Source organism: Pipistrellus kuhlii, unplaced genomic scaffold, assembly GCF_014108245.1.
Source record: "Pipistrellus kuhlii isolate mPipKuh1 unplaced genomic scaffold, mPipKuh1.p scaffold_m20_p_3, whole genome shotgun sequence".
Taxonomy (NCBI): Eukaryota; Metazoa; Chordata; class Mammalia; order Chiroptera; family Vespertilionidae; genus Pipistrellus; species Pipistrellus kuhlii.
In genome coordinates, this window is record NW_023425529.1 from 86,881,367 (window position 1) to 86,891,530 (window position 10,164).

At 41.5% G+C, this 10,164-nt stretch overlaps 1 protein-coding gene across 2 annotated transcripts in view; it reads right to left on the reverse strand.

Moving 5' to 3' along the window:
- The window catches only part of MTIF3 (mitochondrial translational initiation factor 3), an 18,066-nt gene extending 8,311 nt beyond the window's left edge, over window positions 1-9,755 (reverse strand). The window contains exon 1 of one of the 2 annotated variants that reach the window (XM_045588470.1): window positions 9,414-9,755. The gene's annotated coding sequence lies outside the window, so the exon portion shown is untranslated. Of the gene's footprint in view, window positions 1-2,406; window positions 2,427-9,413 lie in introns of those variants that run through there. The other variant, XM_036456305.2, reaches the window with a different exon arrangement.
- Window positions 9,756-10,164: the final 409 nt, after the last annotated feature.

Sequence of the window (10,164 nt, forward strand, 5' to 3'; positions counted from 1 at the left end):
GGGCCACCTTTTGCCTTCAATACTACGGCAATTCTTCCTGGCATTGACTCCACAAGATGTTGAAAGGTGATGTGTGGAATCTGACACCATGCCTGATGAATAGCACTGTCCAGTTCTGTGAGATTTAACAGTTGTGGAACCAGATGCCTGAAGGATCTTTTATCTTTGTTCCACAAATGCTCAATTGGATTGAGATCTGGTGATTGTGGGGGCCACCTAAGCAAGGTCTCCCTCATGTTGTTGAAACCACTCCTGCACAATACAAGCACCGTGGCATGGCGCATTGTCTTGTTGGAAGAAGCCATCTCCACTGGGATACGCCATCAACATGATAGGATGAACTTGATCAGCAATGATACTTAGGTATGTTGTGATACTCAGACGTTGTTCCACACAAATTATTATAAAGGGCCCAAATCATACCAGGAAAACATGCCCCAAACCATAACACTGCCCCCACCAGCTTGAAGGGTTGTACTCATGCATATGGGGTGCATGCTTTCCTGCTGTTTCCTTGAAATTCTCACTCTGCCATCTGCATGATACAACTGGAAACGTGATTCATCAGACTACATGACTTTTCCAATGCTCAACTGTCCAATCCTTGTGTTCCTGTGTGAATTGGAGATGTTTTATCTTGGTAACTGCAGACAGCAAAGGTGTTTGAACAGGCTTTCCATATCCCATATGATGCAGTGTATGGCTAATTTGCCTACAAACATCAGATGATCATAATAATCTGGCCACTCAGTGTATATTTATTAGAGGCCTGGTGCATGGATTCGTACATTTTGGGGTCCCTCGGCCTGGCCTACGCCCTCTTGAAATCTGAGACTCCTCAGGGATGTTGGAGAGCTGGTGTCAGCCTGATACCTGCAGGTCTAGGTACCCTACCCATGCATGAATTTTGTGCATTGGGCCTCTAGTGTTTGATAAAAAAAAAGTCAGATATTTGTTGGTGGAGGAAGGTCTCAAACCAAAAAGCAGAAAAGTCTGATGAGACCAGAGAAGATATTCTTCCATTTATTATCAGAAAAGTAGCAACAGCATGTCCCAAATTTCACTATGAGTTATGATAAAAGCTAAAGTGCATTGTGAAATGAATCATCAACACATTAAATGGAAAATATTATTTCAAAATGTATGATTTTTAAGAACAAGGACGGAAATAAACTAGGCATAGAAAAAGATAAAATTTATAAAAATCCTGTAACTTGAGGTTGAAAATATAGTGATTTCCTCCTACTCTTCCTAAATAATTATTTCTCAGCATTTTTTATGAGAAAGTATTTTTATACTAGTAAATAAGTTATACTTATTTATAAAATAAAGACTATTTCAGAAAAATGATGTAGAATATTTTAAGATTTAAAAACACTTTCCAGGAAGAGAAAAAGGTAAAGTGTAGGAGTACTATATACCTGTGTTTTTTTAAAGTCCATTACCATTACTTAAATTTGTACAATAAGTACTTCTTTTTAAAATCCTTTACCATTACTTAAATTTGTAAGTACTTCAAAAAAGTTTTAAAATTTTTTGACTTATACAGCAATTAAGTTTCAATACTAGTTAATTTTTTACTTTAGATCAGCAAAGTTGAAGATGTACACACTCCTTTAAAATAAGCTTTTAATAGAAAAAATATAAATACAAAGTAAAGAAGAATGTGTTATAAATTTGAACTGCAAATATCCACAGAAACTCAAATAATTACAAAAGCTCTTACTGGAAATTTTTTTTACAGAGAGGAAGGGAGAGGGATAGAGATTTAGAAACATCAATCAGCTGCTTCCTGCACACCCATAACTGGGGATGTGCCCGCAACCAAGGTACATGCCCTTGGCTGGAATCGAACCTGGGACCTTTCAGTCCGCAGGCCGATGCTCTATCCACTGAGCCAAACCAGTTTACAAAAGCTCTTATTAGGAAAAGTTTGAAACGTTTACAGAAAGAATAATAAGACGTAAGCACCCATCACTAGTATGTGGCCAAGCTTGTTTCATCTCTACCCTCAATTATTCCTGCCCTCACCCATCCATGAACTATTTCAAAGTAAATCTTATCTCATCAGTACATACGAAGAGGTAAGGTCTTTTGTACTTTTTAAAATCACCACATTAACATTATCCCAACTGATGAACATCCCTTGATATCATTAGACATCCAATTTTCAGATTTCCCTGATAGTATAATTCTGCTTGTATACATTTCATTTATAGTTTGGTAACATGAAGAGCCTCCCACTGGCCACATGTGTTGTAACTTAAACACTAATGACTAAAATTCATTTCAACAAATTAAATATGCAAAACCCTACTTTACAAAAATATCATTTGCCATAACAATGTGACTATTAACCTGACATCTTACTTTGAAAATTGGTAAAGAACTAAGCATGTATTCTACCTTTTTATGAAAAAACTAGAAATATCTCTAGCTAATGAAGAAAAGCTCTTCTTCAGATGAGAATGTCAGCTAATAAATGGAAAAGTAAAAATAATCTGAAAACCACCATTTTGTCATTGCCAATCAAATCTCTGATTCAGAGAAGGATGGATACAAAAATCATCAGGTAACAAGCTGGTGAGGAAACAAGGTATACAAGTGGTGCCAAAGGATGTCCCCAAGATGACTTCTAAATTGAAATGGGAAAAACACACTCTGGTTGTCACCCTGACAACCAAAGGTCACACTCAGCAGTGGAACCACCTGATATCCGAGCACACGGCTCCAGGCGTGACTTGGCTCCTGAGGGTGCCCTCTGTGAATCAGTCCAGCCAAAGGTTCACCTGAACCCAGCCCAACCTCCAGACTTAGCTTTCAGTTTCCAAGGAATCCCAGGGCCACCCTCAGAGCAGAACAAATTCGACCACAGGAAGCAATCAGACAAATCCAGGTGTGAGGCATGACAGCTGGCATGGTGTCCTAAAAAAAGTTAGTGTCTTCGGGAAAGAAAAGGGTAGGGGGAGGCTATTCTTGAATGAAAGGACTAAGGAGACATAATGGTAAAGTGCAGTGTGTTTGAACTAAAGCAACTAAAAAGACATTGGAATAAAGGAAAAATCTGCATATAGCCTAGATTTATGAGGGATTATACTCTCAGGAAAGTATTGTTAATAGTTAGGTGTGACAATGGCATTCTCAGGAAACGGATGCTGGAGTATTTAGAGTGGTCTCATGACTTCTGCCATTTACTTTATGACTTCTGCCATTTACTTTAAAATGGTTCAGCAGGAAATATAGTAATTATAGCAACAGTTGCTGAATCTAGTTTATGGGTATATGGATATTTAGTTATTAGTCTTTCCACTTTCTGTATGTTTTTCATAAAAAGTTTCTTTAAAAAAAGAATCAACAGCTTATGGAGTAGAAAAATTCACTACTCATGCCAACAGTTAAAAGTTAACATGTCTAGCCGAAACCAGTTTGGATCAGTGGATAGAGCATCAGCCTGCAGACTGAAAGGTCCCAGGTTCGATTCTGGTCAAGGACATGTACCTGGGTTGCGGGCACATCACCAGTGGGGGGTGTGCAAGAGGCAGCTGATCGATATTTCTCTCTCATCGATGTTTCTAACTCTCTATCCCTCTCCTTTCCTCTCTGTAAAAAATCAATAAAATATATTTTTAAAAAAAGTTAACATGTCTAGTTTGGAGCAGAAACAGGAAATCTACCAGCGTCACCTGGGGATGCTTTTTCACAACCCAGGATGTTTCCTCCCTCTTCTAGTATTAAGAGCTACTGGGTTAGGCTTCCCCCTAAAAAAATATGATATAAAAAAGTGAGTAAAGAAAGAAAAAAAAGTAAGTAATAAATATTGTAATGTAAGTGGGTTCAAGTACTTTAAGGAAGAATGTCTGGGATTACCCTTAACCTACTAAGGTTGATAAAAATTAGACACCAGGATTTCTGATGAAATGTCTTTGATGCCTCTGTCCAATAAATAAGCTGAATGAACCAGTTGTCTAAGTCAAAATAAAAATTCTTACATTTTTTATAATATTGGTGAGTTCAATGACTCTTCCAGAAATAACCTTTGAGACATCCCAAAATATTTTAACAGCTAGTTATCGTTTTGTTTTTACTGTTTTAACTATTTTTTAATAATCTTTATTGTTGAGAGTATTACAGCTGTCCCCCATTTTTCTCCCCATTACCACCTTCCACCTGATTCCTGCCTCACTCCAGACCTTTATCACCCTATTGTCTATGCCCATAGGTAATACATATCTATCTATATATAAAAGCCTACGCAACCATTACGACTGAACCATTTGCTATGACTCTCATGGGCCACCAGGAGGCAGACGCTCCTGGTCGTAAGTGCACTCCCACAGGGAGAGCCGCTCAGCCAGAAGCTAGGCTCACAGCTGGCAAGCACAGCTGCAGCAGCAGGAACCTCTCCCAAATCCATGGCAGCGCTACCAAACAGCAGCCCAGGTGCAGTAGCCAGGATGAGTGTAAGGTGCGGTGCCCAGCCCAGCTGGGGCTCCTCCCTGGCTGTCTGCTGCTTGGTGCACTGTTACATCCCCTGAGGGATGTCTGACTGCCGGTTTAGGCCTGATCCCCGTAGGCCAGGCTAGGGGATCGGGCCTAGACTACCAGTCAGACATCCCCCAAGGAGTCCCAGATTACGAGAGTGCACAGGCCAGGCTGAGGAACACTCCACCCCGGCCCTGTGCACAAATCTGTGCACTGGGACTCTAGTATGCATAAAAGATCTCTGGTTAATCTCTTCTCATACTTTCCTCTCCCCTCCCCTCTGAGATTCATCTCTGTTCCATGCTTCCTTATCTATTCTATTTCATTCATCAGTTTATCTTGTTCATTAGATTTCTTGTTCATTTATTTTGATTTTTAGATTCAATTATTGATATGTTTTTATTGCCATTTTATTGTTCATATTTTTCTAATCTTTTTTTTTTTTTCCTTCTTCTTTCTCTTCTTAAAGAATACCTTTCAACATTTCATGTAATTCCAGTTTGGTGGCGAGGAACTCCTTTAGCTTTTTTGTTGGTGAAGTTCTTTATCTGACCTTCAATTCTAAATGATAGCTTTGCTGGGATGAATAATCTTAGTTGTAGGTCCTTTCTATTCATCTCTTTGAATATTTCTTGCCACCTCCTTCTGCCCTGCAAAATTTCTGTTGTGAAATCAGCTGACAGTTGTATAGATACTCTCTTGTAGGTGCTCTCTTGCTGCTTTTAAGATTCTCTTTATCTTTCACCCATGGCATTTTAATGTGTTTTGGTGTGGACATCTTTGGGTTCTTCCTGCTTCGGAATCTTTGTGCTTTCTGGACTTGTAAATCTATTTCTTTAACCAGATAGGGGAAGTTTTCTGTCATTATTTCCTCAAATAAGTTTTCAATATCTTGCTCTCTCTCCTCTCCTTCAGGCACCCACATAATGGGAACATTCAGTCACCCCTACAACTTGAATTTGTCCCATATGCTCCTTACATTATCTTCATATTTTTAGATCCTTTTTTTTTTTTTTTTAACTCTTCTGCTTGATGTTTTTTGCATCCACACATTCCAAATCATTGATTTGATTCTTGGAATCCTCTACTTTATTGTTGAATCCCTGTAAATTATTCTTTATTTCAGTTAGTGTAAGATTAATTTCTGACTGGTCCTTTTTTATGTCCTTGAGATTTTCACTAAGATCCTTGAAAGTCTCACTAACTCCCCGGAAGCTCCCATTAAGATCTTGAGCAACCTTATAACCATTGTTTTGAATTCTGTATCCAGCATCACTGGGAGGAATTGACCTCTAGGCCAACTGGTTGTGAGGACCTACTGCAACTTAAGTAGAAGAGCTGCTGTGCAGGACTTGCTTCAGTGCGGCTTTGGTGCTGAGTCTGTCCTTGAGTGTATCACTTGTGTGTGTGTGGAGTTGTAATCTGATATGGTCTGAAGCTGTCCACTGGGTGTACTGGCTCTAGGGCCTCCTGAGAGAACCAAAGTCAGCCACTTCCTGGGGCTACCCAGTAGGAGCTACAGAGAGATATCTGCAGATGGCTGCTACTTGTATTGGGCTTGGAAGTGCCCTGGCAAGGCCCAACTGTTAAGCAAAGTAGGCTGGTGCTAGTGCTGGGTCTTGGACCTTTTATTGATAGGGTTGGGGCAAACACACCTGCTACCTGTTTGAGTCATTTTAGCAAAGTCTGAAGCCTGTGATAGGACAGGCCATTCATATGAAAAAGCTGCCACAAACAACTTGCTTGGGGCTGCAAATTGGATGGCATGGGATCTCAGGGAATCATCAGGATAGACCAAACAGTGTGGTCCACAATGATGGAAACACAGATATGGCTGCCAGTTTGCTATGTACTGGGGGAGGTCCCAGACAAGAACAATGACTCCTGCAGCACCTCTGTCCTGGAGAAAGCCTCCCTAATTACTGCCCTGATGCCAGACAATCCAGCTCCTCCTCTTTTACGTACCTGGGTCCTCCAAATCCAACGCCTGGTGCTGGAGCTCAGAGGAAGCAGAACTGTGTAAGTTCATGTGCTGGCCCTTTAAGAGGAACTGCATGGGACTCCAATAATCTCCATGTCACTCAATCACAATCCCCACTGATCTTTACAGCCTAAAGTTATGGGAACTTCTTTTCCCAACTCTGGAATCCTGGAATGGGACCCCTGGCTTCTCATGGAAGGTCTCTGAATCAGAGATATCCCTCTCGATTAAAAACAAAACAAAACAAAACAAAACAAAACAAAACGCCATGCATTGGCGTTGGACCAACCCGTTCCATGCCTCCACCCTTCCTATGAGTCTCAGTGTACTTTCTTCTTTACTTCTCTAGTTGTAGGACTTCCATTCAGCCAGTTCTGAATTATGGTTGTTCTGTATTTTGGTTGTAATTTTGATGTGGTTGTGGAAGGTGGCAAGTACCGGCATTTATCTATTCTACCATCTTTGTTCACCCAAACACTAATTATCTTAAAATCAGTTACGTAAAGTGTATACATTTTATTGTATGAGATATCTATGATTTTATGATTATTCAGACCTTACTGAAATCATACTGTGCTACATCACTCTGCATCTACTGGTAGTTTTAAATTCAGTAGCTGACTCCACATTCTAAAAGACATATATAATTTCCTTCTACTGACTTTTTACTTGACATCAGATCACTGGAAAATTCCACATCTTCCAACCATTGGAGGACAAGATGACAAATGGCCCCTAAACCCTCTGTGCTGTACTCCCTCTCAGTAATTCCTGCTCCTTTCAGACTTCATATCTCTTATTAGTCTCTGGCATCATCACTAACTTTCCTAGGACAAGGTTAAAAAAAAAAAAAAAAAAGGTCAATTGCATTATTCAAAATGCACAGTACACAGAGTAATTTTAATGTGTGATCCACATACTCTGTAAGAATTGAGATGATTTCAATATTAAGGCAAAAAGTGGAATTTTTGTTTTTTAAAGTAAATGTGTGGCTATTTCCAACACTATGTATTTTAAGTGAGTTTAAAGCTGTGTTCTTTATATTTTCACATTTGTTTTCAGTTGTTTAAAATGAACAATATTCTTTGGAGGCCTACTTTCCCTAACTTCTATTGTAAAAATATTTAAACATACAGAAAAGGTGAAAGACTGTACAGTGAGCATGCCAATACCCATTCATCTAGATTCTACATGTTGCTTTCCTTGATCAATCTACCTATTTGTTCCTTTTTCCATTTTATTTTTAAAAATATTGTTTTATTGATTTCAGAGAGAAAAGGAGAGGGAAAGAGATAGAAACATCCATGATGACAGAGAATCATTGATCAGCTGCCTCTTGCATGACCCCTACTGGGGATCGAGCCCATAACCCGGGTATGTGCCCTTGACTGGATCGAATCTGGGATCCTTCAGTCCACAGATGACGCTTTATCCACTGAACCAGACCAGCTCCATTTTATTTGTTTTGATACATTTCAAAAGTAAGCTGCAGACATTGGTACACCTACCCTCAAATACTTCAGCATGCATATCATTAACTAGAGTTCAGTATTTATGATTCTTTTTGTTTTCTCCAGAGGCAAAAGTTACATAAAATGAAATGTACAAATCTTAAGCATGTCATTTGATTGAATAGTTTTCGACAAGTAAAAACACTTTGGAACCAAAAGTTTTATCAACATGTAGACTATTACCATGACCCCAGTAACTTCCTTTATGCTTCTTCCAAGTCAATCTCCATCCCCATCCAGATGCTACAATTATTCTGATTTCTTTCCCCATCATAGTTTCTTCTAAGATTTTTTCTTGAACAATAACTTACCAGACACTGAATAACTGTATAAATTAATAAGCGTAACGCAAGTGAACCTATTTTTCTTGTTCTCTGAAAGCGAAATATTTCCTGTTGCGCACACCAAACAAGTCAGTCCAAGACTAATGACGTGTCAATTGACTGCTAAAATATTCGCTGTTAGTATTAGTGGAGAGAAATGGTGCGCAGGCACGTAAGGCAATGAAAGGAACACGATTATAGAAATCAGTCATTAGCAAACATTGTAGTTCATTATTAATAATAATGTGTAACATGATATTGTGAAAATTGTTACTAAATTTTTATTAAAACATTTCTTACATACCCTTATATTGGCTGGGTCGCAAAAATATTCATTGTGAGCCTCATGCGCCCCGTGGGCTGCGAGTTTGACATGATTGCTTTAAATGTCCTTCCCATCCCTTGTGTTAGGAAGCACCAGATCACTGCTTAATGCCACCTTTCTCAGCCTTCTTCTCATTGCGTCCCAGCCCTCCCCAAACCTCCCTGCTCAGCCTCCCCCATCTGTTTGTTGAGCTCAACATTCACGCCCAACATGAAACGCTTCCAGTATAGATTCTTCCCCATAAAGCATCTATCACAATTATAATTTTTTATTATCGCATGACTGTTTTCTTCACTAGAAGGTAAGTTCTACGATTCACCCTCCGCTGTATTGTGCTGGCACAAAAAACAGTAGTTGATTTTCCATCACTTTTGAGGCCTTTCCTAACATGCACTTGCAATCGCGACTTTTCAGTAAGAAAACTTATTTACTTCTTTCACAAGCCTTATGCCCTGGAGGCTGGGAGTTAAAAAAAAATGCCACAATCACTTCGACCCACGGCAGCAGCTTGTGTTCCCGCCCAGGCGCAGAGCGCGGTGACACCGGCGGGAGGCGCTTCCCAGAGGCGCGGACTGGGTCAGAGGCGACCACGCCCACCCCAGAGGCGTACGGACGCACGGCGCGCGCGCAGACGTTGCACGTACAAGCGTCGGTAAGGCCGGGCTGACTGAGGGATGCACGGGCAGCAGCCGGGGCCCAAATGTACTGTGGACGCAATTTGACCCAACCCCGACCTCGGGGCGGAGCTGGCAAGGCCTCTCCGCGCCCGCCGGCAGCCGGGGTACACTGACCTGGGGACAGCGCCGCCGCCGCAGGGTCGCCCCAAGACCACGTCCTTCCGCCTCAGGTTGTCTAGGCCGCTCAGCGCCTGGCCCCAGGCTTTCCCGGCCGGCGGCGAAGGTCCGGAAAAAGGATGCGCGCTCCGCGGAGAGGCACCTTCGCTTTCCGTAGTGGGCGGGGCTTCGGGGCGGGGCTTTTAAAGGAAAGGTGACCTGGGGAGGAGCGCTTTTCTGGCTCCCCTGATGAATTCCTCCGACAAAAATAATGCCGAGCGCGAGGTTTGAGGGATAATTGCTACCCACCTGTCTCCGGTGTGTCCAGAGGTTAGGAGGAAACTAGTGTGCTGAGTTTGTGTGGCGATCAGAGCCTTCCTTCTCTAGTTGCATTATGTTGCGCCAGCCTCAGCCTTAAACGTCTTTTGTGTTCGGCCAGATAAAAAAACCCAATAGCCCCTCCGCTGGGACCTGCCTTTAGGCCACTTCTCTGTGGACATCACTTGCTTAGACCATTATCTCTCCCTTCCTCACCGGAGCTTCCTGGAATCCAGATCTGCACAGAGAATTTTCCGCCCAGAAAAAGCCCTTTAAAAACCACTGACTCCCCATCTTTGGGTGCTGGCGCCATTCTGGGGCTCAGCCCATCTTCCCCCTCAGAACCCGCCCAGAGAATTCTCCATCTAGAAAAAGCTCACCCAGAGTCCTTTAAAGTCTCTGACTCTGCCCTTGGGTGCTGGCACCATTTGGGGGCTCAGCTCATTTGGGT